This window comes from Dendrobates tinctorius, unplaced genomic scaffold (genome assembly GCF_039654945.1).
Source record: "Dendrobates tinctorius isolate UK_male_01 unplaced genomic scaffold, ASM3965494v1 ptg000091l, whole genome shotgun sequence".
Classification (NCBI taxonomy): domain Eukaryota; kingdom Metazoa; phylum Chordata; class Amphibia; order Anura; family Dendrobatidae; genus Dendrobates; species Dendrobates tinctorius.
In genome coordinates this window covers 11778166-11804878 of record NW_027361759.1, presented here as the reverse complement: position 1 = coordinate 11804878, position 26713 = coordinate 11778166, and the positions used below count along the sequence as shown (strand labels likewise).

At 45.1% G+C, this 26713-nt stretch overlaps 1 long non-coding RNA gene across 1 annotated transcript in view; it reads right to left on the bottom strand.

Annotated features, from left to right (window-relative positions):
- Positions 1 to 23727, bottom strand: part of LOC141098443 (uncharacterized) — a 155335-nt gene extending 131608 nt beyond the window's left edge. The window contains exon 1 of the long non-coding RNA XR_012234234.1: positions 23583 to 23727. This is a non-coding gene — a long non-coding RNA (uncharacterized lncRNA). The remainder of the gene's footprint in view (positions 1 to 23582) is intronic.
- Between the last annotated feature and the right edge of the window lie 2986 nt (positions 23728 to 26713).

Genomic DNA, 26713 nt, shown 5'->3' with positions numbered 1-26713 from the left:
TACAGCATGAGGCAGGCTCAGACGGTGTCAGGCCCAGTATGGATTGCACGTCATTGCACAAAGGTTAGAAAGGGTACCGTATCCCTGGATAACATGTATGGATAGCGTACACATTCAAAATATATGTCTATACAGCATGAGGCAGGCTCAGACGGTGTTAGGCCCAGTATGGATTGCACGTGATTGCACAAAGGTTAGAAAGGGTACCGTATCCCCGGATAACATGTATGGATAGCGTACACATTCAAAATATATGTCTATACAGCATGAGGCAGGCTCAGACGGTGTTAGGCCCAGTATGGATTGCACGTCATTGCACAAAGGTTAGAAAGGGTACCGTATCCCCGGATAACATGTATGGATAGCGTACACATTCAAAATATATGTCTATACAGCATGAGGCAGGCTCAGATGGTGTTAGGCCCAGTATGGATTGCACGTCATTGCACAAAGGTTAGAAAGGGTACCGTATCCCCGGATAACATGTATGGATAGCGTACACATTCAAAATATGTCTATACAGCATGAGGCAGGCTCAGACGGTGTTAGGCCCAGTATGGATTGCACATCATTGCACAAAGGTTAGAAAGGGTACCGTATCCCCGGATAACATGTATGGATAGCGTACACATTCAAAATATATGTCTATACAGCATGAGGCAGGCTCAGACAGTGTTAGGCCCAGTATGGATTGCACGTGATTGCACAAAGGTTAGAAAGGGTACCGTATCCCTGGATAACATGTATGGATAGCGTACACATTCAAAATATATGTCTCAGGAGGCAGGCTCAGACGGTGTCAGGCACAGTATGGATTTGACGGCCCAGATTACACAGCGGAGGAGTAGGGAGAGGTAAAGATTGCAAATGCTGGGGCCCTGCCCAAGCAAGGGGGGCCCACTCGTGGGCGTCGGTACTGGCACTGGGCCCCTCATAGTACAGCGGTGTGTCTGACGGCGGGTGTGCACCACCACCGTCAGAGACACTTGATTGCACTATGAGGGACCCTGTGCCAGTGCCCGCGCCCAAGAGTCGGCCTACCCACCTGTCCAGGGCAACGGCACTCGCACGGTGTCGTGCGCTAGGTGGTTACCCCGGCCATGGGGGGGGAGGCAGCACAGTTAGGGAGTTTTAGAAAGTGGCATATGTTGATGTTGGACATTCAGCTGATGCAAAAGGCGAAATAGGTGAAGTACCAGGAAGAGGTGGACCAAAGCAAGCCATTTTTCTGTCACCCTATGTGTCATCAGGGGAAGGTGGGACAAAATCCTTGGAAACCCATGCGTGGTTCATTTTAATGAAGGTTAGATCATCCACATTTTGGGTTGACAGACGGGTCCTTTTTTCTGTCAGGATTGATCCAGCTGCACTGAAGACTCTTTCCGATAGCACACTTGCAGCTGGGCAAGCGAGCTCCTGTAAGGCATATTGGACCAATTCAGGCCAGGTGTCCAGTTTAGCGGCCCAATAGTCAAAGGGGAATGACCTGTGTGGGAGAACATCGATATGGGAGGAAAAGTAGTTTGTAACCATAGTTGACAACTGCTGTCTCCTGTCACTTTCCATCGATGCAGTATTACCAGTTGTGTGAGCGGTATTTGAAAAATCAGTCCACAACATTGTCATGAAACCCCTGTCTCCAACGCCACTTCTGCTGTGTGCACCACGAACACCTCTGCCAAGCTGCCCCCGGCCCGTACGGCTCGTGTGAGAACCATCACCGCTGCTGTGTGCTGGGAATGCCTCAAGCAACCGATTTACCAGAGTTGCTTGTTTATTAGCCAATATTAGGTCAAGGTTCTCCTGTGGCATGATGTTTTGTAATTTGCCTTTATAGCGTGGATCCAGGATGCTGGCCAACCAGTAGTCGTCATCGTTCATCATTTTGGCAATGCGGGGGTCCCTTTTTAGGATCCGCAAGGCATAATCTGACATGTGGGCCAATGTTCCCGGTGTCAATGATGCACTGCGAGTGCTGGGTGGAGGAGCACTTTCTGGCAAATCCACATCCCTCCAGTCACGCACAAACCCTGTACCAGACCTTGCCACGCCAACATTTTCACTTGCCCCACGAGATGCATCCTCCTCCCCTAAGTAATCATCCCCATCATCCTCCTCCTCCTCCTCCTCTTCTTCCTCCACCTCGTCCAGGAGAGGTCCCTGAGCAGACAATGGCTGAATGTCATCAAAGATTCCCTCCTCCTCTTCCTCCTCATCAACATTGGCTGCAGACGCCTGCTCCTTAAGGTGCGTCAAAGTTTGCATGAGCAGACGCATAAGTGGGATGCTCATGCTTAGGATGGCGTCGTCTGCGCTTACCAGCCGTGTGCATTCCTCAAAACACTGAAGGACTTTACAAAGGTCTTTCAGCTTCGACCACTGCACGCCTGTCAACTCCATGTCTGCTCTCAAAGTGCCTGGCCGTGTATCCTCCCACAAATGCATTATGGCCTGCCTCTGCTCGCACAGCCGCTCCACCATGTGCAGGGTGGAGTTCCACCTTGTTGCAATGTCGATAATGAGGCGGTGGTTGGGAAGGTGGAGCAATCGCTGCAGCTTCTGCATACGAACGGAGTGTACAGGTGACCGGCGGATGTGCGCGCACAGTCTTCGCACCTTCTGGAGCAGGGCTGTTAACTCCGGATAATTTTTGAGGAAGCACTGCACCACCAGGTTCAAGGTGTGAGCCAAGCAAGGTATGTGGCTGAGTTTTGAAAGGGCTATGGCTGCCACAAAATTACGGCCGTTATCACTAACTACCTTGCCTGCCTCAAGATGTACACTGCCCAGCCATGACTCAGTTTGTCGCTTCAAGTACTCGGCCAGCACCTCAGCGGTGTGTCTGTCGCCCAAACACATCATCTGCAACACAGCCTGCTGACGCTTTCCACTAGCTGCTCGATAGAGGGACACATCGTGTGCAACAGTGGCAGCTGCAGATGGAGTGCTCGTACGACTGCGCTCTGTGGACGAGCTTTCGCTTCTGGAGGAGGAGGAGGAGGAGGAGGAGGGTCGAACACCTACAGCCAACTGTTTCCTATACCGTGGGCTAGGCAGCACTGTCCCACCACCGCTGTCCCCTGTGGACCCTGCATCCACCACATTAACCCAGTGCGCAGTGATGGACACGTAACGGCCCTGGCCATGCCGACTGGACCATGCATCAGTTGTGAGGTGCACCTTTCCGCTCACTGACTGCTTGAGTGCATGGACAATGCGGTCTTTCACATGATGGTGGAGGGCTGGGATGGCTTTGCGAGAGAAGAAGTGGCGACTGGGTAGGTCATAGCGTGGTACTGCATAGGCCATGAGTTCGCGGAAAGCTGTGCTTTCCACCAACCGAAAGGGCATCATCTCAAACGAGATTAGTTTGGCAATGTGGGCGTTCAAACCCAGTGTACGCGGATGAGAGACTGAGTACTTTCTTGACCTACTCATAGTGTCTGGGAGGGTGAGCTGGACTTGAGAGCTGCATATGGTGGAAGTAGCGGTGGACAGGGCGGACTGAGAGAGGGTTGATGATGGTGATGGAGTTGGTGTTCTTTCTGATGGCCTAGAATCAGTCTTTCGTTGATATAACAGTGGGATTCCCTAACTGCTGTGGCCTTGCAACGACACCTCAACATTTGCTGCTGTGCTAACCGGTGGGCTTACAGTGGGGGAAACAATGTAGCGTTGCTGACTACCTTCGTTGTGATCAGTTGCACATGTGGCACTTGAGGTTTGGTGTTGTGTCCACGCTTGCAAGTGCATGCTGGTTAAATGTCTAAGCATGCAACTGGTATTCAAATTTTTCAGATTTTTCCCTCGGCTAAAGGTCTTTGCGCACTTCTTACAGATAACCTTGGCCTGATCATGAGGATTTTGTTCAAAAAGGTGCCACACTGCACTCTTCCTACTTTGGCAGACATTTTGCGGCCTAGCACGCTGTGATCTTTTGACCCTCTGGACAAGCGGTCCAGCAACTCTTTTGATGTTTGGAACCTGTCTTTGGAGTGCTCCGGGCCTGACAGATAACAGCTGTTGCGATGTCGATGTCTGCTGTGGATGCTCCTCATCTGAGCTACTGGAAGCAGCACCCTCTTCCCCCAATGGATGCCAATCTGGGTCAACAACTGGGTCATCCATCACCTCCTCTTCTATGTCATGTGCACCTTTCTCTGTGTCACCGTGTATGGTGGTATAGTGTGCGGGAAGGGGCACCTGAGTCTCATCAGGGTCAAAATCTGGCTCTGTACACTGCGAGGACAATGTAGTGCTCTGAGTGAATGTACCAGCAGAATCATCCATCAGCGGCTGTGCATCAGTGCACTCCATGTCAGATTCATCTTGGCCTGGGTAATTCACCATTTGACTTGATAATCCAGGCATGGTATGTGAAAACAGCTCCATGGAGTAATCAGTAGTATGGCCTGCGTCATCCTTCAATCTTGGTTGGGGTGAAGGACACAAGGAAAGGTGTGGTTCATGAACATGAGCCTCCAATGACGACTCAGTGCTTTTACTTTTTACAACTGAAGAAGAGGAGGCGATAGAGCTGGAGGCTGAGTCAGCAATGTAAGACAAAACTTTTTCCTGATGCTCTGCCTTTAAAAGCGGTTTGCCAACTCCTAGAAAACTAAGCGTTCGAGGCCTTATGTAGCCAGACGATGACGCAGGGTCAGCACCTCCTGCATTCGGTCCTATTTTGCTCTTGCCACTACCATCAGATCCACCACCAACACCATCATTACCAGCTGCCAACCCCCGCCCAATTCCACGGCCTCTTCCACCAGCCTTCCTCATTTTTGGTAGAAATGTAGACAAAATCCAACAAACTATATAGTAATGTAAAACAAGGTACAAGGTGTCTATAGGACAGGGGAGATTTAGAATTTCTGCACACACTTGTGGACAGTGGACACTTTTGGATTGTGTGAGGCCCACTGATATCTGAGCGCTATGTGACACGCTCGATGGCACAGCTGCCTGTGACCAAAGTGACGAGAGGATAATGGAGATTTTGAATCTCTGCGTACACTTTTGGACACTGGACACTTGTAGATTGTGTGAGGCCCACTGATATCTGAGCGCTATGTGACACGCTCGATGGCACAGCTGCCTGTGACCAAAGTGACGAGAGGATAATGGAGATTTTGAATCTCTGCGTACACTTTTGGACACTGGACACTTGTGGATTGTGTGAGGCCCACTGATATCTGAGCGCTATGTGACACGCTCGATGGCACAGCTGCCTGTGACCAAATGACGAGAGGATAATGGAGATTTTGAATCTCTGCATACACTTTTGGACACTGGACACTTGTAGATTGTGTGAGGCCCACTGATATCTGAGCGCTATGTGACACGCTCGATGGCACAGCTGCCTGTGACCAAAGTGACGAGAGGATAATGGAGATTTTGAATCTCTGCGTACACTTTTGGACACTGGACACTTGTGGATTGTGTGAGGCCCACTGATATCTGAGCGCTATGTGACACGCTCGATGGCACAGCTGCCTGTGACCAAAGTGACGAGAGGATAATGGAGATTTTGAATCTCTGCGTACACTTTTGGACACTGGACACTTGTGGATTGTGTGAGGCCCACTGATATCTGAGCGCTATGTGACACGCTCGATGGCACAGCTGCCTGTGACCAAAGTGACGAGAGGATAATGGAGATTTTGAATCTCTGCGTACACTTTTGGACACTGGACACTTGTGGATTGTGTGAGGCCCACTGATATCTGAGCGCTATGTGACACGCTCGATGGCACAGCTGCCTGTGACCAAAGTGACGAGAGGATAATGGAGATTTTGAATCTCTGCGTACACTTTTGGACACTGGACACTTGTGGATTGTGTGAGGCCCACTGATATCTGAGCGCTATGTGACACGCTCGATGGCACAGCTGCCTGTGACCAAAGTGACGAGAGGATAATGGAGATTTTGAATCTCTGCGTACACTTTTGGACACTGGACACTTGTGGATTGTGTGAGGCCCACTGATATCTGAGCGCTATGTGACACGCTCGATGGCACAGCTGCCTGTGACCAAAGTGACGAGAGGATAATGGAGATTTTGAATCTCTGCATACACTTTTGGACACTGGACACTTGTGGATTGTGTGAGGCCCACTGATATCTGAGCGCTATGTGACACGCTCGATGGCACAGCTGCCTGTGACCAAAGTGACGAGAGGATAATGGAGATTTTGAATCTCTGCGTACACTTTTGGACACTGGACACTTGTGGATTGTGTGAGGCCCACTGATATCTGAGCGCTATGTGACACGCTCGATGGCACAGCTGCCTGTGACCAAAGTGACGAGAGGATAATGGAGATTTTGAATCTCTGCGTACACTTTTGGACACTGGACACTTGTAGATTGTGTGAGGCCCACTGATATCTGAGCGCTATGTGACACGCTCGATGGCACAGCTACCTGTGACCAAAGTGACGAGAGGATAATGGAGATTTTGAATCTCTGCGTACACTTTTGTACACTGGACACTTGTGGATTGTGTGAGGCCCACTGATATCTGAGCGCTATGTGACACGCTCGATGGCACAGCTGTGACAAAAGTGACTAGAGGATAAGGGAGATTGGATTGCTTTTAAAAAAGCAGTTTGCGGAGCAGTGGGTAAACAGCAATGCCAGCGTGTCAGGAAGCCTTAAAAGGCAGCCCAACAACCAACACCACTGATACACCACAATATAGCCTCCCCTTGCACTGCACACACAGTGACTTGTGTGTTGTGCAGGCCAAATCGCTAGCAGCAGAAGCAGTTTTTTTGTCTTCTTCCCTGCCTAACGCTCTCCCTACAGAATCAGCAGCAACCTCTCCCTATACTAAGATCGGCAGAAGTAAGATGGCGGTCGGCGTGCACGCCCTTTTATACCCCCTGTGACGCCCACCAAAGCAAGCCAATCACTTGCATGCCCTTCTGAAAGATGGTGGTGACCCGTGCCTAGGTCATCACGTTGCCCACAGTGTCCGTGGATCCTGATTGGCTGAAAAAGAGCGCAAAACAAACTTTTGAAACGCGACTTTGGCGCGTAAGTCGCCGACCTCGTGGCCGACCTCATCCTAGGGTCGGGTTTCGTTTCATGAAACCCGACTTTGCCAAAAGTCGGCGACTTTTGAATTTTTTCGACCCGTTTCGCTCAACTCTAGTGGAAACCCCTCAATTCTTGCTCCAACCCTAACCCAACACACCCCTAACCCTAATCCCAACCCTAACCCTAATCCCAACCCTAATCCCTAATCCTAATTCTAACCCTAATTCTAGTTCGCCCTAACCCTAATTCTAACCCTAGTCGTGACCCGAGCCCTAACCCTAGCCCTAGCACAACCCTAACCCTAACCCTAGCCCTAACCCTAGCCCAACCCTAACCCTAGCCCAACCCTAACCCTAGCCCAACCCTAACCCTAACCCTAACCCTACCCTAACCCTAGCCCTAACCCTACCCTAACCCTACCCTAACCCTAACCCTAGCCCTAACCCTACCCTAACCCTAATGGAAAACTGAAAAAAAAATATATTTTCTTTATTTCATTATATTGGCCTATATAAGGGAGTGATAAACGGGGGGGTTATGTACTATTTTTTTTATTTTGATCACTATGATCGTTCATCATAGTGATCAAAATAATGAATGGAATCTGCCAGCCGGAGCCGGCAGATTCCCGGCGGGCGCACTGCGCATGCGCCCGCCATTTTCAAGATGGCGGCGCCCATCGGAGGATGCCGGCGGGACGTGGGACCACCGGGAGGGGACGGAGGGCCACGGAGAGGTACCGGGGGGGATCGGGGACCCTATTTCTCTCTCCTCTAATGTGCGATCACATCAGAGGTGAGAGAAATTAAATGTAAAATCGCGACTTTTTTTTTTTGCGGTCGCCGTTATAGCGTTAATAACGGCGATCGCAAAAGCGGGGTCGGTAAAAACCGACCGATTCATGTTCTCTGGGGTCTCGGCTACCCCTGGCAGCCGAGACCCCGGAGAAAATCCGACACTGGGGGGCGCTATTCACTTAAATCACAGCGCCGTGAATTAACGGCGCTGTGGTTTTAGTACCCTTAATTACCGCCGTTAAAAGGCATATCGGCGGTCGTTAAGGGGTTAAGTCTCAATAGAAAACAAATTCTAATGTCGCTGTCCATAGAAATGCATTGAGGTATTTGAAAATCTCTTCAACATGCCTCCAGTCAAGTGAAGTGCTAGTGAGAAATGAGTTAAAGTGATTCTGATTAACTCCATAAAAAGTTTAGCTGGTTCATAGAATCATAGAATCGTAGAGTTGGAAGGGGCCTCCTGGGCCATCTGGTCCAACCCCCTGCTCAAAGCAGGATTCGCTAAATCATCCCAGACAGATGTCTGTCCAGCCTCTGTTTGAAAACTTCTATTGAAGGAGCACTCACCACCTCTCGTGGCAGCCTGTTCCACTCATTGATCACTCTGCTGTCAAAAAGTTTTTTCTTATATTTAATCTGTGTCTCATCCCATTGCTTCTAGTCTTTCCTTGTGCAAATGAGAATAAAGATGATCCTTCTACAATGTGACAGCCCTTCAGATATTTGTAGACAGCTATTAAGTCTCCGCTCAGTCTTCTCTTCTGCAAGCTAAACATTCCCAAATCCTGCAACCTTTCCTCATAAGACAGGGTTTGCAGACCAGTCACCATTCTGGTCTCTCTTTTCTGAACTTGCTCCAGTTTGTTGATGTCTTTTTTAAAATGTGGCACCCAAAACTGGACACAATATTCCAGATGAGGTCTGACCAAAGAGGAGTAGAGGGAAATAATGACTTCACGTGATCTAGACTATATGCTTCTGTTAATACCTCCTAGAATTGCATTTACCTTTTTTGCTGCTGCATCACACTGTTGGCTCATGTTCAGTCTGTGATCTATTAGTATACCCAAGTCGTTTTCACATGTGCTGTTGCTTAGCCCTATTCCTCCCATTCTGTATATGCTTTTTTCATTTTTATTGCCCAGATGTAGTACTTTGCATTTTTTCCTGTTAAAAACCATTCTGTTAGTTGCTGCCCACTGCTCCAGTTTATTTATTTCTTTTTAAATCCTCTCTCTTCTCTAGTATTAGCAATCCCGCCTAGCTTTGTGTCATCAGCAAATTTAATCAGTTTACCATCAATTCCTTCATCTAAATCGTTGATAAAGATGTTGAACAATACAGGGCCCAGGACAGAGCCCTGTGGTACCCCACTTGAGACATTCTTCCAACTGGATGTGCAGCCATTTACGACCACTCTTTGGGTACAATCACTAAACCAGATATGAATCCACCAAACAGTTGCCTTGTCTATTCCATACTTAGCCATTTTTTCAATAAGGATTGTTTGAGATACTTTGTCAAATGCTTTGCTGAAGTCAAGATATACTATATCTACAGCATTTCCCTGATCCACCCAATCAGTGATTCTGTCATAGAAGGAAATTAAGTTAGTCTGACATGACTTATTAATTACAAACCCATGCTGACTCTGTTTAAGCACTTCATTCTTATCCAGGTACTGACATACATGTTGTTTAATAATTTGTTCAAAGATCTTTCCTGGTATAGAAGTCAGACTCACCGGCCTATAGTTGCCTGGGTCCACCTTCTTCCCCTTTTTGAAGATAGGAACAACATTTGCTCTTCTCCAGTCTTCTGGGACTTCTGTTCTCCAAGAATTTTCAAAGATTATGGAGAGCGGTTCAACAATTTCTTCTGCTATCTCCTTCAGTACTCTGGGGTGTAATTCATCTGGACCTGGAGACTTGAATTCATTTAGGTTAGCTAAGTGTTTCCTCGCTATATTTTTGTTTATAGATATCCTAGATTCTTCTATTCCTTTAATAAGGCAGTGAAGAACAGTTGATGTTACCTTTCCTTTCTGAGAGAAAACAGATGCAAAATAGGAATTTAAAAGTTCAGCCTTCTCAACATCCTGTCTTACCATTTCATCATATTCATCCTGTAAAAATCCTATAGCATCTTTGACTTTTCTTTTACTTTTGACATATCCCCAAAATCCTTTATTATTGCTTTTGACATCTCTTGCAAGCCTTAATTCGTTGTCAGCTTTGGTAATCTGATTTGTGCCCTGCAAGTTCTGCAGACAGCATTATATTCTTCTTTAGATATGCCTCCCTCTTTCCATTTGATAAACATTTCTTTCTTCCTTTTTAGCATGTGCTTAAGTTCTGTGTTCATCCATCCTGGTTTCCATAAATGCTTCCTATTCTTTCCTCTTTTCGGAATTGATAACAATTGTGCTTTGAGAATTTCATTTTTCAAGATTTCCCATCCTTCCTGGACATTTTTGCCCTTAAGGATATCCAGCCGTTGAATCCCTCAAATTCTCTTTCTGAATCCCTTAAAATCTGCCTTTCTGAAAACTAACCTTGACGTCTGAGTTTTCACAGGTCTTCCTCCTCTAGTTATCCAATATTCTAAAATAGCATGGTCGCTACCTCCTAGGGTCCCAGCCACTTTTACCTCCTCAACCATTTTCTCCCTGTTTATAAGGATTAGATCCAAGGTAGCAGATCCCTTTGTTTTCTCCCCTACCTTTTGGAAAATAAAGTTGTCAGCAAGAGAGGATAAGAATTTCCTTGACCTGTTAGTTTTGCCTGAGAGAGATTCCCAACAAATGTCAGGATAGTTGAAATCTCCCATGACAACTATGTCAGCTGTTCTTGACATTTTCCAAGTTTAATTTTACAGCAAAATTCATGGTTCATAAACAGCTTACAACACAGCAAAAGGATCTCTTTGTTGAACGTTATCAATTATAAGAAGGGTACAATTTTTTTGACAAGAAATTGGATGTCTCATGGAAACTGTGAAGATGGTCATCACGAAGTGATTTAAAATTGACACAGTAGTGACATTACATAGAACTGGATGTCACTCAAACATTGATGAAAAGACAAGAAAAAAATAGGGCCGGGAGGCTGCCAAGAGGATTACAGAAACATTAAAAGAGCTGCAGGATTTTCCGGCAAATATTGGTTATTTAATGCATATGATAACAGTTTCCTGCATTATTTTTATGTCTGAATTGTGGGGTAGAGTGGTAAGATGGAAACCTTTTGTTTTAAAGAAAAAACTCCAAGCCCAGGTATGATTTACCAAAATCTACATCAAGTCTGCGAAAATAATGTGGGAAATGGTCATGGTCTAATGAGCCAAATTTTAACTTTTTGGACATAATTCTAAAAGGTATGGTTTGTGCAAAACCAATACCATACAAAAGAACACCATACCCACAGTGAAGCATGGTGGAGGCAGTGTTTTGCTGTGGGCTGGGCTGTTTTTGCCAGCTGGAATTGGGGCTTTAGTCATGGTGGAGGGATGAATGAATATTCCAAATGTCAGTAAATTTTGAATCAAAAACTTCAGGCTGGACAAAAAGCTAAAATCGAAGAGACCTTAAGCATACCTCCAAATCGACAATAGAATGGCTTCACCAGAAGATCAAAGGTTTGGAATAGCCCAGCCAGATTCCAGACCTGAATCCAAGTGAAAATCTGTGGGTTGACCTGAAGAGAGAGATGCCCTTGCAATCTGATAGATTTGGAGAGCTATGGGAAAGAAGAATGGGCAAAGATTGTCAATTTTGAATGTGCCATACTGATCGACTCCTACCCAAAAATGCTGAATGTGTCATGGGAAGCCTAGGTAACTTTAGGCTAAAACCCCGGGGCCCCTGCGGTGTCCCTCAGACTAGGGGAAACCCTGTCTGTCCCTCAACCCAGGGTTTACACTGAAGGTGTGCCTGCCTGGGCCTCCACCCTGTCCTTGTCTCCTGTCCAGCCCTAAGCTGAACCCTCCACCCAGTGAGGAGACCAAACACCAGACACCACAAATAAGTATGGACAGGGATAAAGGAAACGCACCACACCGCGTACACACAGGAGAATACAATAAGGTGCAAGGGCAACCAAAAAATACAACACAGGGAGGCAAAATGGCAACAACGGAATATACTACACCAGAAACAGTATGCTCCTTAGACCACCACTCCAGACCGGTATCGCTAGCACAAGGCAAGAGCTATAGTCGGCGATGTCCATAGTCACGCAGGACAATTTAAAGACAGAGGGCGTGGTTAAACCCTCAGTCAGAATGACAACCTGGTTAACCCAATCCAAGCCGGATCAGAAGACCAACCAGCGCCGCTGAGAACAAAGTGGTAGGATGGGGTGTTACCGCTGTCTGCCGGACACCCTGGTGTGAACAGTGTCCGACATGACAGTATGTTGTCATAAATTCAAACGGTACTTCAACAAAATATTACTTTAAGGGTCTGCATATTTATTCACTCAAATTACTTTAGTTATTTTTCTTTTTCCATCCTAAAAGATTACATTTGTTTTCGGTTGAATTGGACAGATTATGGGTAACATTAAATGTGGAAAAAGTTTTTGTCATGATTTTTTTTCATTACAAAAACTTAGCATTTTAACAGCGATCTGCGGTATAATTATTTTGCATACCAAATAATGCTGCTTGAAAGTGGTCTACGGGACTCAATAGATTGAACACACTATTACAGCATCATGTAAAAGTTTGGGGACTGATCTTTAACTTTAATCGTTTTAGAGATCAATTCATCTTCAACTTGCTTAACTCTTTACAATAACAGTAATTTTGACCAGGGGGTGCACAAACTTTTACATTCCACTGTAGGTGCCTCATTCAGCTGTCGATGATTATTCTGATGCACAAAAAAAATGGCTTGAGTGTCATCGGTGTTATTGATCCAGGTTTTGTCAGGGCGTTAGTATTTACCTTCAGAGTTTCATGTATGAAAAAAATGAAATGATAAATTGTTAAACTTCTCCTATCCATTACAATGTATATCACGGACAGCGCACGCTGTGCTCCCTGTGACTTTCACAGACCCATATACTTATGGGTGATTTTTATCCATGATGCCAATAAAAAAAGGTCATGTCTCTGTGATTTTGTTTCACACACGGTGTGTAAGAGAAAAATGGATGTCTGAATGAGGCCTATGAGGTTAGTGAACTAGTATTAACAAACATCTCGGTATATTCTAAGGCCACTGAGTTAAGAACCTTGGATATGTGTATAGAGCAGCTTGTTGTCACCCCAAGGACAGATGTGTACTTTCACTCCGAGTGCAATGCTTCAAAACATCGGATCACACCTGGACCAATGTTATGCCATGGGGCCAAACCTGTCTGATGCCCCAGTTTTATTCCAATATTCAGATTGCACTCAACCAAGCAAGTCAATGAGTCTGTGGAAAACATTGACATCTGAGTGCAGTCCAATTTCCGAGCACTCACAGAATGAAGAAGATGGAGAATTTTTTTTTTCTCCATCTTCTCCTTATCTGAGAAAATCGGATCACACTATACTGACACTCTGATCAAAGTGTGATTAGCATAATTGGCCCAAATCTCTCAGATGAGAACATATACACTGGTGTGACTCTAATCTAATGCTACATTTCAACGATGAGTATTTGTTGAGTTTTTCTTACTATTTCTGCACCTACTAGGTAAATAAAGTTACATCCGCTTTGCTCATTGCATTATTTACATGTGTTTTTATCATGTTTTTTGGTGCTGCAGTTTCTATGTCATGTTTTATTAATATAGTCACAGGTGTATTACATTTGGTTTTAGTGCAATTCCACAATGGAAATCCGCACATATTTTTGTGTTTTTTTTCTGCAAATCTCCTGCATTTAATGCAATTATATGGTTTGATTTCTTTGCCTGTGTGTATTGGATGGGTTGTTACTGACATCTGATGAGCATTTCATGTCAATAGTACATTTAGAAATATATTTACTTAGAAAATTGGTGCCGTGTTCAATACTTATTTCACCCACTGTATAATTATATACATAAAGTATGCTGAAAGACTCCATAGATTCCTTGCTGATATTCTGACTAGTGAGGCATTTTCATTAGCTCCATTGTGTTCCGTTGTTTCATTGTTTTCCCATCAATCTTGGAGAGATAACTGTGTGCAATGAGAACCCACTGCCTCACTATATTCACATGGAGGTTACTGAATATGATGTTCATCATAGTATACAGATACTGACATTCTTTATAAAGTTTATACCAGATCTAAATGTATTCATGACTGTGAATTGTATCTTAACCCTTTCATGGTCAATGATGGTGTGTTGGGGTGTGTGGAGTGGGTTCGTGAGCATTTAAAGTGAACCTGTCACCAGTTTTCTCATATACCTTATTTATCGCCTGTGCTGCAGTCCATAAATGCTTATGTAGCCCCTTGACTACCACTGTATGCCCCCCCTCAAATCTTTTTAAGTTGTCCTACGCTGTATTAAAATCGGGTCGGTCCAGTCCGATGGGCGTGATTTCGGGCCTCTCCATCCCTCCCCCTGGCTGCTGCTCACCATCCCCCTTCTTTAACTGACGTGGATGATGCCTCGTGCACAGAAATCGCAGCTCGCGCCAGCGCACTATGCTTTACTGCGGGCAGAGGCAAAACATAAATGCGCATGCGCCCGCAGAAGGCCAAACCATAGTGCGCAGGCAAGAGCTGCAATTTCTGTGCACAGGTGCAAGATTTTGCCCGAAAATGTGGATGACGCGAGGCATCATTCAAATCAATTAAAGAAGGAATACAATGAGCAGAAGCTGGGGGGAGGAATGGAGATACACTAAACCATGCTCATCGGATTGGACCGATCCTATTTCCATACAGAGCGTGAGAACTTAAAGGGAAGGTGCCGCAATTTTATATAATTTGCAAAAAAAGAGTAAGTAACAAAACATGTTGTTTCAGCAAATGTTGTACTAACTAGGATTTATGGTTTGTTTGTAATAATGTTTTAATGTAGCCACTGGGCGCTGCCATCTTGATTTGCAGATCTGTGGAGGACTCATACAGTCTGCAAATATGGCCGTCCCTGGACATAGGAGACTGCGGTCGGCTCCCGACCCCACATTGCAGCCTCATTAGCAGTGAACTGGGCACGCCCCTGTGGGCTGCACCATTCACTGCTGTAGGTGTGGCTGGGCGCCATTTTACTGTAGCCCAGTGCTATCTGCTGAGCTCCACTTACTGCACTGTGCTTCCTGCTCCAGCTCCACTGTCCTCCTGCTCTGTCTCCGCCTCCTCACTCACAGCCCCATGATCTCCGGTAATCTGACACCTTCCTTTTTATGACAGCTTTTATGGCTGTCTGAGGAGGACAGTGACATATACAGCCCATAGTCTAGTGTATAATTGGGGGGGGGGCTGGAAGTTTCACCAGTGTGGGCATATCTGCAATACTGTCTTGTGTGATACTGCCTTCTGAGCCTTGTATCTAATCCTCTCCTGTGTGATACTGACTGCTGAGCCATGTATCTAATCCTCTCCTGTGATACTGTCTGCTGTGCTGTGTACCTAATCCTCCCCTGTGTGATACTGTTTGCTGAGCCGTGTATCTAATCCTCTCCTGTGTGATACTGTCTGCTGAGCCGTGTATCTAATCCTCTCCTGTGTGATACTGACTGCTGAGCCGTGTATCTAATCCTATCCTGTGTGATACTGCCTGCTGAGCCGTGTATCTAATCCTCTCCTGTGTGATACTGACTGCTCAGCCGTGTATCTAATCCTCCCCTGTGTGAAACTGACTGCAGAGCTGTGTATCTAATCCTCTCTTGTGTGATACTTTCTGCTGAGCCGTGTATCTAATCCTCTCTTGTGTGATACTGTCTGCTGAGCCGTGTATCTAATCCTCTCTTGTGTGATACTGTCTGCTGAGCCGTGTATCTAATCCTCTCTTGTGTGATACTGTCTGCTGAGCCATGTATCTAATCCTATCCTGTGTGATACTGTGTGCTGAGCTGTGTATCTAATCCTATCCCATGTGATACTGTCTGCAGAGCTGTGTGTCTAATCCTCTCTTGTGTGATACTGTCTGCTGAGCCGTGTATCTAATCCTATCCCGTGTGATACTGCTCTCCTGAAATACTCTGTGCTGCTGTCACCCTGCTGGTTTTATGTGTGATCTACATGGTGGTATGAACTATATGGCGGCATTATGTGTGAAGTATATGGTGGTATTATGTGAGAACACTATGGCAGTATTATCTGCTAAAAGCATTCTAGGGTGGTTCTGGCTGAGCACCTGCACACGGGTCAGGTGTAATAGGTGCAGTCAGGGGAGGGCTGGTGAGGCAGCTGAAGAGAGGGGTCTCATTTTTATTGTTACTGTATGGCTACATTTCCCCCAGCCTGCTTCCCAGCATCACCCCGGACTGCCCCTGTCACCTCGCTTTCACACATCGCCAGGACAGGATCTGAGGAGGGGAATGGGGTCTTTGCCTGCAAAGTCTGGATCAGAACAGGCCATCAATCAGCAGAAATGTTTCCTGGATTTCTGTGCTGCTGTCACCCTGCTCCTCCCCATATATCTCCCTCTGTGCCCCCCATAGACCAGTACACTGCTCTCCTGAAATACTCTGTGCTGCTGTCACCCTGCTCCTCCCCCATATATCTCCCTCTGTGCCCCCCATAGACCAGGGCACTGCTCTCCTGAAATACTCTATGCTGCTCTCACCCTGCTCCTCCACCATTTATCTCCCTCTGTGCCCCCCATAGACCAGCACACTGCTCTCCTGAAATACTCTGTGCTGCTGTCACCCTGCTCCTCCCCCATGTATCTCCCTCTGTGCCCCCCATAGACCAGCACACTGCTCTCCTGAAATACTCTGTGCTGCTGTCACCCTGCTCCTCCCCCATATATCTCCCTCTGTGACCTCCATAGACCAGCACACTGCTCTCCTGAAATACTCTGTGCTGCTGTCACCCTGCTCCTCCACCATATATCTTCCTCTGTGCCCCCCATAGACCAGCACACTGCTCTCCTGAAATACTCTGTGCTGCTGTCACCCTGCTCCTCCACCATTTATCTCCCTCTGTGCCCCCCATAGACCAGCACACTGCTCTCCTGAAATACTCTGTGCTGCTGTCACCCTGCTCCTCCCCCATGTATCTCCCTCTGTGCCCCCCATAGACCAGCACACTGCTCTCCTGAAATACTCTGTGCTGCTGTCACCCTGCTCCTCCCCATATATCTCCCTCTGTGCCCCCCATAGACCAGCACACTGCTCTCCTGAAATACTCTGTGCTGCTGTCACCCTGCTCCCAGAATCCTTCCTGCCTGCCATCCTCAGTGACCAAAGACCCCATTCCTCTCCTCAGATCCTGTCCTGGCGATGTGTGAAAGCGAGGCGACAGGGGCCTGATATATGGTGGAAGGAGCAGGGCAACAGCAGCACAGAGTATTTCAGGAGAGCAGTGTGCTGGTCTATGGGGGGTGCCCTGTTCGGGGCCAGGGATTGTACATAGAGTGCTGTGTTTTATACACATGGATGGACCGTCTGCTTGTCTGCTCCACAGAAATCCAGGAAACATTTCTGCTGATTGATGGTCTGGTCTGATCCAGACTTTACATGCACAGACAGTCAGTAACTTTGCAGGCCCCATCAAAATGGCTGCTCACTGTGTTCCTAGATGTCATAGGTTTTTGTGCCAGATTTCAGTAGCTGCTCCCCCTAGTGTTAACAAGTGGAAATGCCAAACTTTTTAAAATTATTTTTCATATTTTGCAAAATTAAAAACAAATGATAATATTTTTTAAGAAAATGTAAACATTAATTCTTTACATTTTTTCAATTGCTGAAAAAAAATTTTTTGGATGGCACCTTCCCTTTAAGGTTTTTGGGGTGCTATACAGGGAAAGTCAGGGGGTTATATAAGCATTTACAGACTGCAGCACAGGCACTTAAGGTCACAGTTTTAGTTAAAAAAGGGGAGAAGCCAGCGCTGCCTATGGTTACAACGCAATACATAAAGTGCATATGCACAAATTGATTTCTAACTGTACTTTAAAATGAGACATTTAGCAAACAATTGATCAATTCTTTGAGCCACCCCGCCATGTCAAGGCATTCTCATATGGGGCAGTCCTACTCTACGTTTTTTTTATTTGCTGTGCCATTACGGCCTCCTAAATGTTAATAAAAAGCAAGACTATATTAAATGTAAAATGTACCTGAAGTGTTTCTGAATCACTCCCATGACACCAGAAAGGGTGAGCGCAGCAAAAGGCTGACCAGGTCCGGACAGACATGGACATTTCAGATCTGACCTCCACACTGCCCAACCAGCAACCACAGATGAAGGGTGAAGCAGGCCCGGACACAGGTGCATAATCAAATAGAGCCTGGGGCAGGGTTTCTGTATGTGTGTACAGCAGCCTAGATCAATCACAATAAAGACAGAAAGAAGGGCATGCATAACCCAGCACGCACGGCAAGCACTTCATGTATTGCATTCTGACCATAAGCAGTGCTGGCTTCTCCCCTTTTTTATTTCATAGTTTAAGTTGTTATATGACAAAACTGGTGACAGGTTCCCTTTAACCCCTTCACCCCCAAGGATGGTTTGCACGTTCATGAACGGGCCAATTTTTACAATTCTGACCACTGTACCTTTATGAGGTCATAACTCTGGAACGCTTCCATGGATCCCAGTGATTCTGACATTGTTTTCTCGTGACATATTGTACTTCATGATAGTGGTAAAATTTAATTCAAATAACTTGCGCTTATTTGTGAAAAAAATGGAAATTTGGCAAAAATTTTGAAAATTTCGCATTTTTCCAACTTTGAATTTTTATGCCCTTAAATCACAGAGATACGGCACACAAAAAACTTGATAACTAACATTTCCCACATGTTTACTTTACATCAGCACAATTTTGGAACCAAAATTTTTTTTTGTTAGGAAGTTATAAGGGTTAAAAGTTGACCAGCGATTTCTCATTTTTACAACACCATTTTATTTTTAGGACCACATCACATTTGAAGCCACTTTGAGGGGTCTATATGATAGAAAATACCCAAAAGTGACACCATTCTAAAAACTGCACCCTTTAAGGTGCTCAAAACCACATTCAAGAAGTTTATTAACCCTTTAGGTGCGTCACAGGAATTTTTTTGAATATTTAAAAAAAAATGAACATCTAACTTTTTTTCACAAAAAAAATACTTCAGGTTCAATTTTTTTTATTTTACCAAGGGTAACAGGAGAAATTGGACTGCAAAAGTTATTGTGCAATTTGTCCTGAGTACGCTGATACCTGATTTGTGGGGGGGAACGACTGTTTCGGCGCATGGCAGAGCTCAGAATGGAAGGAGCGCCGTTTGACTTTTTCAATGCAAAATTGGCTGGAATTCAGATCGGACGCCATGTCACGTTTGCAGAGTCCCTGATGTACCAAAACAGTGGAAACCCCCTACAAGTGACCCCATTTTGGAAACTAGACCCACCAAGGAACTTATCTAGATATGTGGTGAGAACTTTGTACCCACAAGGGCTTTACAGAAGTTTATAACGTACAGCGGTACAATTAAAAAATCATATTTTTTCCACAAAAATGATCTTTTCACCCCAATTTTTATTTTCCCAAGGGTAACAAGACCCTAAAAGTTATTGTGCAATTTGTCCTGAGTACGCTGATACCTCACATGTGGGGGTAAACCACTATTTGGGCGCATGGCAGAGCTTGGAAGGGAAGCAGCGCCATTTGACGTTTTTGGCTGGAATTGAGATCAGACACCATGTCGCGATTGGAAAACCCCTGATGTACCAAAACAGTGGAAACCCCCCACAAATGACACCATTTTGGAAACTAGACCCCCTAAGGAACTTATCTAGATGTGTGGTGAGAACTTTGAACCCCCAAGGGCTTCACAGAAGTTTATAACATAAAGCCGTACAATTAATAAATCATATTTTTTCCACAAAAATGATCTTTTCACCCTCAATTCTTATTTTTCCAAGGGTAACAGCACCCTAAAAGTTATTGTGCAATTTGTCCTGAGTACGCTGATACCCCACATGTGGGGGTAAACCACTATTTGGGCGCATGGCAGAGCTCGGAAGGGAAGCAGCGCCATTTGACGTTTTTGGCTGGAATTGAGATCGGACACCATGTCGCGATTGGAAAACCCCTGATGTACCTAAACAGTGGAAACCCCCCACAAATGACACCATTTTGTAAACTAGACCCCCCAAGGAACTTATCTAGATGTGTGGTGAGCACTTTGAACCCCCCAGTGCTTCACAGAAGTTTATAACGCCCTGGCGTGAAAATAAAAAAATCGTATTTTTTCCACAAACATGATCTTTTAGTCACCATTTTTTTATTTTCCCAAGGGTAACAGGAGAAATTGGACCCCAAAAGTTGTTGTCCAATTTGTCCTGAGTATGCTGACACCCCATATGTGGGAGAAAACTACTGTATGGGCACACGTCGGGGCTCGGAAGGGAAGTAGTGACGTTTTGGAATGCAGACATTGATGGAATGGTCTGCGGGTGTCATGTTGCCTTTGGAGAGCCCCTAATTTACCTTAACAGTGGAAAGCCCCCACAAATGATCCCATTTTGAAAACTAGACCCCCTAAGGAACTTATCTAGATGTGAGGTGAGCACTTTGAACCCCCAAGGGCTTCACAGAAGTTTATAATGCCCGGGCATGAAAATAAAAAAATCGTATTTTTTCCACAAACATGATCAATTAGTCCCCAATTTTTTTATTTTCCCAAGGGTAACAGGAGAAATTGAACCCCAAAAGTTGTTGTCCAATTTGTCCTGAGTACGCTGACACCCCATATGTGGGAGAAAACTACTGTATGGACACACGTCGGGGCTCGGAAGGGAAGCAGTGACGTTTTGGAATGCAGACTTTGAGGGAATGTTCTGCGGGTGTCATGCTGACTTTGGAGAGCCCCTAATGTACCTAAACAGTGGAAACCCCCCACATATGACCCCATTTTGGAAACGAGACCCCCTAAGGAACTTATCTAGATGTGTGGTGAGCACTTTGAACCCCCAAGGGCTTCACAGAAGTTTATAATGCCAGGGCATGAAAATAAAAAAATCGTATTTTTCCACAAACATGATCAATTAGTCCCCAATTTTTTCATTTTCCCAAGGGTAACAGGAGAAATTGGACCCCAAAAGTTGTTGTCCAATTTGTCCTGAGTACGCTGACACCCCATATGTGGGAGAAAACTACTGTATGGACACACGTCGGGGCTCGGAAGGGAAGCAGTGACGTTTTGGAATGCAGACTTTGATGGAATGGTCTGCGGGTGTCATGTGCGTTTGGAGAGCCCCTGATGTACCTAAACTATTGAAACTCCCCACAAGTGACCCCATTTTGGATACTAGACCCCCCACGGAACTTATCTAGATGTGTGGTGAGCACTTTGAACCCCCAAATGCTTCACAGAAGTTTATAACGCTCGGACGTGAAAATAAAAAAATAATTTTTTTCCACAAAAATGATATTTTTGCCCCCAATTTTTTATTTTCCTAAGGGTAACAGGAGAAATTGGACCCCAAAAATTGTTTTGCAATTTGTCCTGAGTAGGCTGATACCCTACATGTGGGGGTAAAACACTGTTTGGGCGCATGGCAGAGCTTGGAAGGGAAGGAGCACCATTTGACTTTTTCAACTCAGAATTGGCTGGAATTGAGATCAGACGCAATGTTGCATTTGGAGAGCCCCTGATGTGCCCAAACAGTGGAAACCCCCAATTCTAACTCCAACCCGAACCCCAACACACCCCTAACCCTAATCTCAGCCCTAACCCTAGCCCTAACCCTAACCCTAACCCTACCCTAACCCTAACCCTAGCCCTAAGCCTAGCCCTAACCCTAACGGAAAAATGGAAATAAATACATTTTTTTTATTTTTATTTTTCCCTAACTAAGGGGGTGATAACGGGGGGTGTGATTTACTATTTATGGCGGTTTTTATGTTTGGCAGCTGTCGCACGCTAAAAGACGCTTTTTATTGTAAAAATAGTTTTTGCATCACCACATATTGAGAGCTATAATTTTTCCGTATTTTGACCCATGTGAGGTCTTATTTTTTGCGGAACGAGTTGACGTTTTTATTGGTACCATTTTCGGGCACGTGACATTTTTTGATCGCTTTTTATTCCGATTTTTGGGACGCAGAATGAACAAAAACCAGCGTTTCATGAATTTCTTTTGGGGGAGTGCGTTTACACCGTTCCGCGTGCGGTAAAATTGATAAAGCAGTTTTATTCTTCGGGTCAGTACGGTTACAGCGATACCTCATTTAGGTCTTTTTTTATGTTTTGTCGGTTTTATGCAATGAAAACTATTTTATATAAAAAATAATTATTTTTGCATCGCTTTATTCTGCGAGCTATAACTTTTTTATTTTTTTGCTGATGATGCTGTGCCATGGCCCGTTTTTTGCGGGACAAGATGACGTTTTCAGCGGTACCAAGGATATTTATATGCGTCTTTTTGATCGCGCGTTATTACACTTTTTGCTTGGCGGTATGATAATAAATCATTATTTTTTGCTTCGTTTTTTATTTTTATTTTTTAAGGGGTTCACTAAAGGGGTTAACTAATGGGACAGTTTTATAGGGCGGGTCGTTACGGACACGGCGATACCTAATATGTGTACTTTTATTGTTTTTTTTTTTATCTCCAAAAAATGGATTTATTTGGGGGAATTTTTTTTTTTTTTTCTAATTTATTTGGCGATTTTTTTTTTTAATTATTTTAACACTTTTTTTTATTTTTTTTTTAACTTTATTAAATAGTCCCAGGTGGGACATCACTGTCCTGTGACAGATCGCTGATCTGTCACATCACAGATCACTGTGACAGATCAGCAATCTGTCATAGGCATTGAAGAAGACTTCCTCTTGCCTGCGCTTTGCAGGCACTGAGGAAGCCAGCTTCCTGCAGGCCTCCGAAGGCCCCCGTCGCCATCTTGGATTCGGGGGCCTGCAGGAAAGGAGACCCCCACAGCAGCGCTGCACATTGCGCTGCCGTGGGGGGCTCAGTGAAGCATGGAGGGAGCCCGCTCCCTGCTGATGCTTCCCTTTAACCCCCGGTACACCGCGATCGTGTTTGATCGCAGTGTGCAAGGGGTTAACGTGCCGGGGGCGATCCGTGACCACCCCTGACACATTGTGCCGGGTGTCAGCTGTGATAATCAGCTGACACCCGGCCGCGATCAGCGGCGCTCACCACGTGGGCGCCGCTGATCGCGGTAGACGTACTATCCCGTCCATGGGCATAGGGGCCCGGGTCCCATGGACGGGATAGTACGTCTGATGTCAGAAAGGGGTTAAATGGAACGTGCCGAACAGAGGCATGTGAAGCACCACGCCAACATTTTTTTTTCAATCCCTTTGTAAGGCATCATGCATGTAAGTGTCATGCATTGTAGGTACATATGTGGCGTTCTCATGTGGTGTATGAATGAGGGTTGTTTATGTCAGAAGAAAAGTCTTTCCTTCTCAGATTACACGCACACAGGAAACTCCACAATACAATGTTTACACAGTAACTGCCTCTAGGCAGAAGATGATGACGGTGATAGTAATTAGTGCATTTGAGTCCCAGTCATGAAGCAGCCATAAGAACTTGAAACAGAAGTCTTTTTACTGAAGGTAATGGGGAAAATTATTATTTACACACAGCAGTAAACTGAGGTATACGATTACACTCACGGTTGATGATTCCTGTGCATCTGCAGACAGGTAGATGTTAGTAACCTCTTGTTTTATTAAGTCTGAATATCTCTTCAGCACTGTGCTCTGTTTCTGCCCTGAGGTACTTCTTCTTCCTAAAAAATGGCTTCCTCCCCTTAGGATGTCCAACCACCAACTGCCACTTCAAATTTAAAACTATCCCCGGGACTTGGCTCATCCCCCTTCTATGTGACTGTAAGGGTGAGTGCACACAGTGCGGAATCATCTGCGGATTTTTCCGCATGGATTTGCAGGTAAAGTGACCTGCGGTTTACCTGCGGATTTGCCTGCGGTTTGACACCTGGACAGTGGAACAGATGTCAAACCTCTGCAGAATCCACAGAAAGATTTGACATGCTGCGGATTTAAAACCGCAGCAAATCTGCGTGGAACAATCCGCAGCATGTGCACTGCAGTTTTTAAATCCCATAGACTTACATGGTACTGTACAATGCCCGCGGATCCGCAGCAGAATACGCAACGTGTTTACATACCCTAAAGCTATGTGCACACACCGCGGATTTTGCTGCGGATCCGCTGCGGATTTGGCCTCTGCGGATCCGCAGCAGTTCCGCAGACAGTGTTCAGTACCATGTAAGTCTATAGGATTTACAATCCGCTGTGCACATGCTGCGGTTTTTTCACTGTGGAAAAGCTGCGGTTTTTAATCAGAGGAAAGAATTGACATGTCCATTGTCCAGGTGTCAAACCGCAGGGGAAAACCACTGGCTAATCCCCTGATAAACCGCAGGTCATTTTACCTGCGGATCTGCACAGAAAAATCCGCTGGTGAATCCGCAGCGTGTGCACATACGCTAAAGCTGCAGCCATTGGCTGACTGCCCAGAGACGTTTTTCCAGAACCTTCTGCATATTAACACAGAGCTGGCTCACCTGATCAAGCCTGGGAGGGGAAGATTAACCCTTTTTGTGCTGCCTGTCAGCAGGTCTCACAATGTATTTAAAATGCACAGTCCACACAAAAATTCACAGCATTTATAAGAAAACACACTATATATCTGGTATCCCATAGAAATAGCCACTTTGTGGGATATGACACATAGTCAGCGAGTGGCATCCTACCTTGGCTGTAGAACCTCGCTATGAATTCCCATAGACTTGCATTGAGAAGATTTTAAAAAATGACCTCCATTTCCCACAACTACCACTGTGTGATTTGGCAACTCACAACAAAAAGATAAAGAAAAAATGCTGGAGCAGAGCTTTAAATAGCACACGTACCGGTGCTCACAAAGACTGTCTTCCATCGACTCTTCGCGATTTTTGGGCATCAATGAGTCACCATTGCAGCCAGGGATCTGATACATGCCCCTGTCATTGCTATGAGCTGGGCTGCAAAGGAGAAAAACTATTTCACTACATAGCCCAATACTGTAGTATTGTATCTCACAGTTTAAGCAATCAAATGAGCACAGGTTCAATTCCCAATGAGAGTTAAAAAAAGGCAAAAAAAAATTAAATATCTATATAATTTATATTTTGAAATTACTCCCTATTATTTGGGATCACTGTGTCTATAAAAGTCCAGTCTATCAAAATATAAAATTAATTGAAATTTCACATAATAATCATAATAATGTTTATTAATATAGTTTCAACATATTTTGGAGTGCTTTACAATTCAGAGGTTCATATCCAACAGTTATTTGCAACATAGTTATACTGTAGGAAAAACAACTTTAAGCAAAAATAATGACGACCCTACTTGCAAGGGCTTATACTCTACAATTTGGTGGAGAAGACATAAAGTACAGGTGCTTATTTCCAATGATGGTCCAGCTATATTGAGGGAATGGGGGATAGATAAAGACTGCATGAGCTGGTCACCAGCTAATATTTGTGGTGTTTTTGGGTGCGGTGGAGTTTGATGGAGAATTATGTTCAAAGAAATAGTGAATGGGCTATATATAAATAGGACTTTGAATAGGGAACGTGAAAGGCTGTGGACAGTGTGTCTTTTATGCTTTTAATAAGTTCCAACAGGTGCCATTACTACAGGTAATGAGTGGAGGACAGAGGAGCCTCTTAAAGAAGAAGTTACAGGTCTGTGAGAGCCAGAAATCTTGCATGTTTTTAGGTGACCAAATACTTAATAATTTGCAAAATAAATCTTGCCAAATCAGACAAGGTGATTTTCTGGATTTGTTTTCTCATGTTGACTCTCATAGTTGCAGTCTACCTATGATGTCAATTACAGGCCTCTCTCATCTTTTTAAGTGTGAGAACTGCACAATTTGTGGCTGAATAAATACTTTTTTTCCCCACTGTATGGGCAGCCAGTGCAATGACTGGCACAGAGCGGAGGCTTCCGAGTACCGATTATCCCGATACACGACCCTGGCCGTTGCATTAAGGATAATAATAATATAATACATTTTATTTCTTTAGCGCTGACATATTCCGTAGCACTTTACATTTCAGAGGTGACTTGTACAGACAGTAGACATTACAGCATAACAATAATCACATAGATCATAACATATACCAAGAGGAATGAGGGCCCTGCTCACAAGCTTACAATCTATGAGGAAAAAGGTAGACACGAAAGGTGGGTGGTAACAATTGCCCTAATTGTATGGACCAGCCATAATGTTAAGTGTGTAATAGTACAGACACAGAGGGCTAATAGATGCATAAAGCATGTGGGAACATGATGCGGGGAACCTGGTTATGGTAGAACTTTTGACTGTGCCACACAGGGATAGATTAGGTTAATGTGTTGAGGCGGTAGGTCAGTCTGAATAAATGCATTTTCAGGGCACGCTTAAAATTGTAGGGATTGGGGACTAATCGTATTGACCTGGGAAGTGCATTCCAAAGAATTGGCGCAGCACGTTTATAGTCTTGGAGACAGGAGTGGGAGGTTCTGATTATTGAGAATACTAACCTCAGGTCATCAGCAGAATGGAGGGCGCGGGTAGGGTGGTATACTGAAACAAAGGAGGAGATGTAGGGTGGTGCTGAGCCATGGAGAGCTTTGTGGGTGAGGGTAATAAGTTTGTACTGGATTCTGGAGTGGATGGGTAGCCAGTGTAATGACTGGCACAAGGTAGAGGCATCGTAGTAATGATTGGCAAGGAATATGATCCT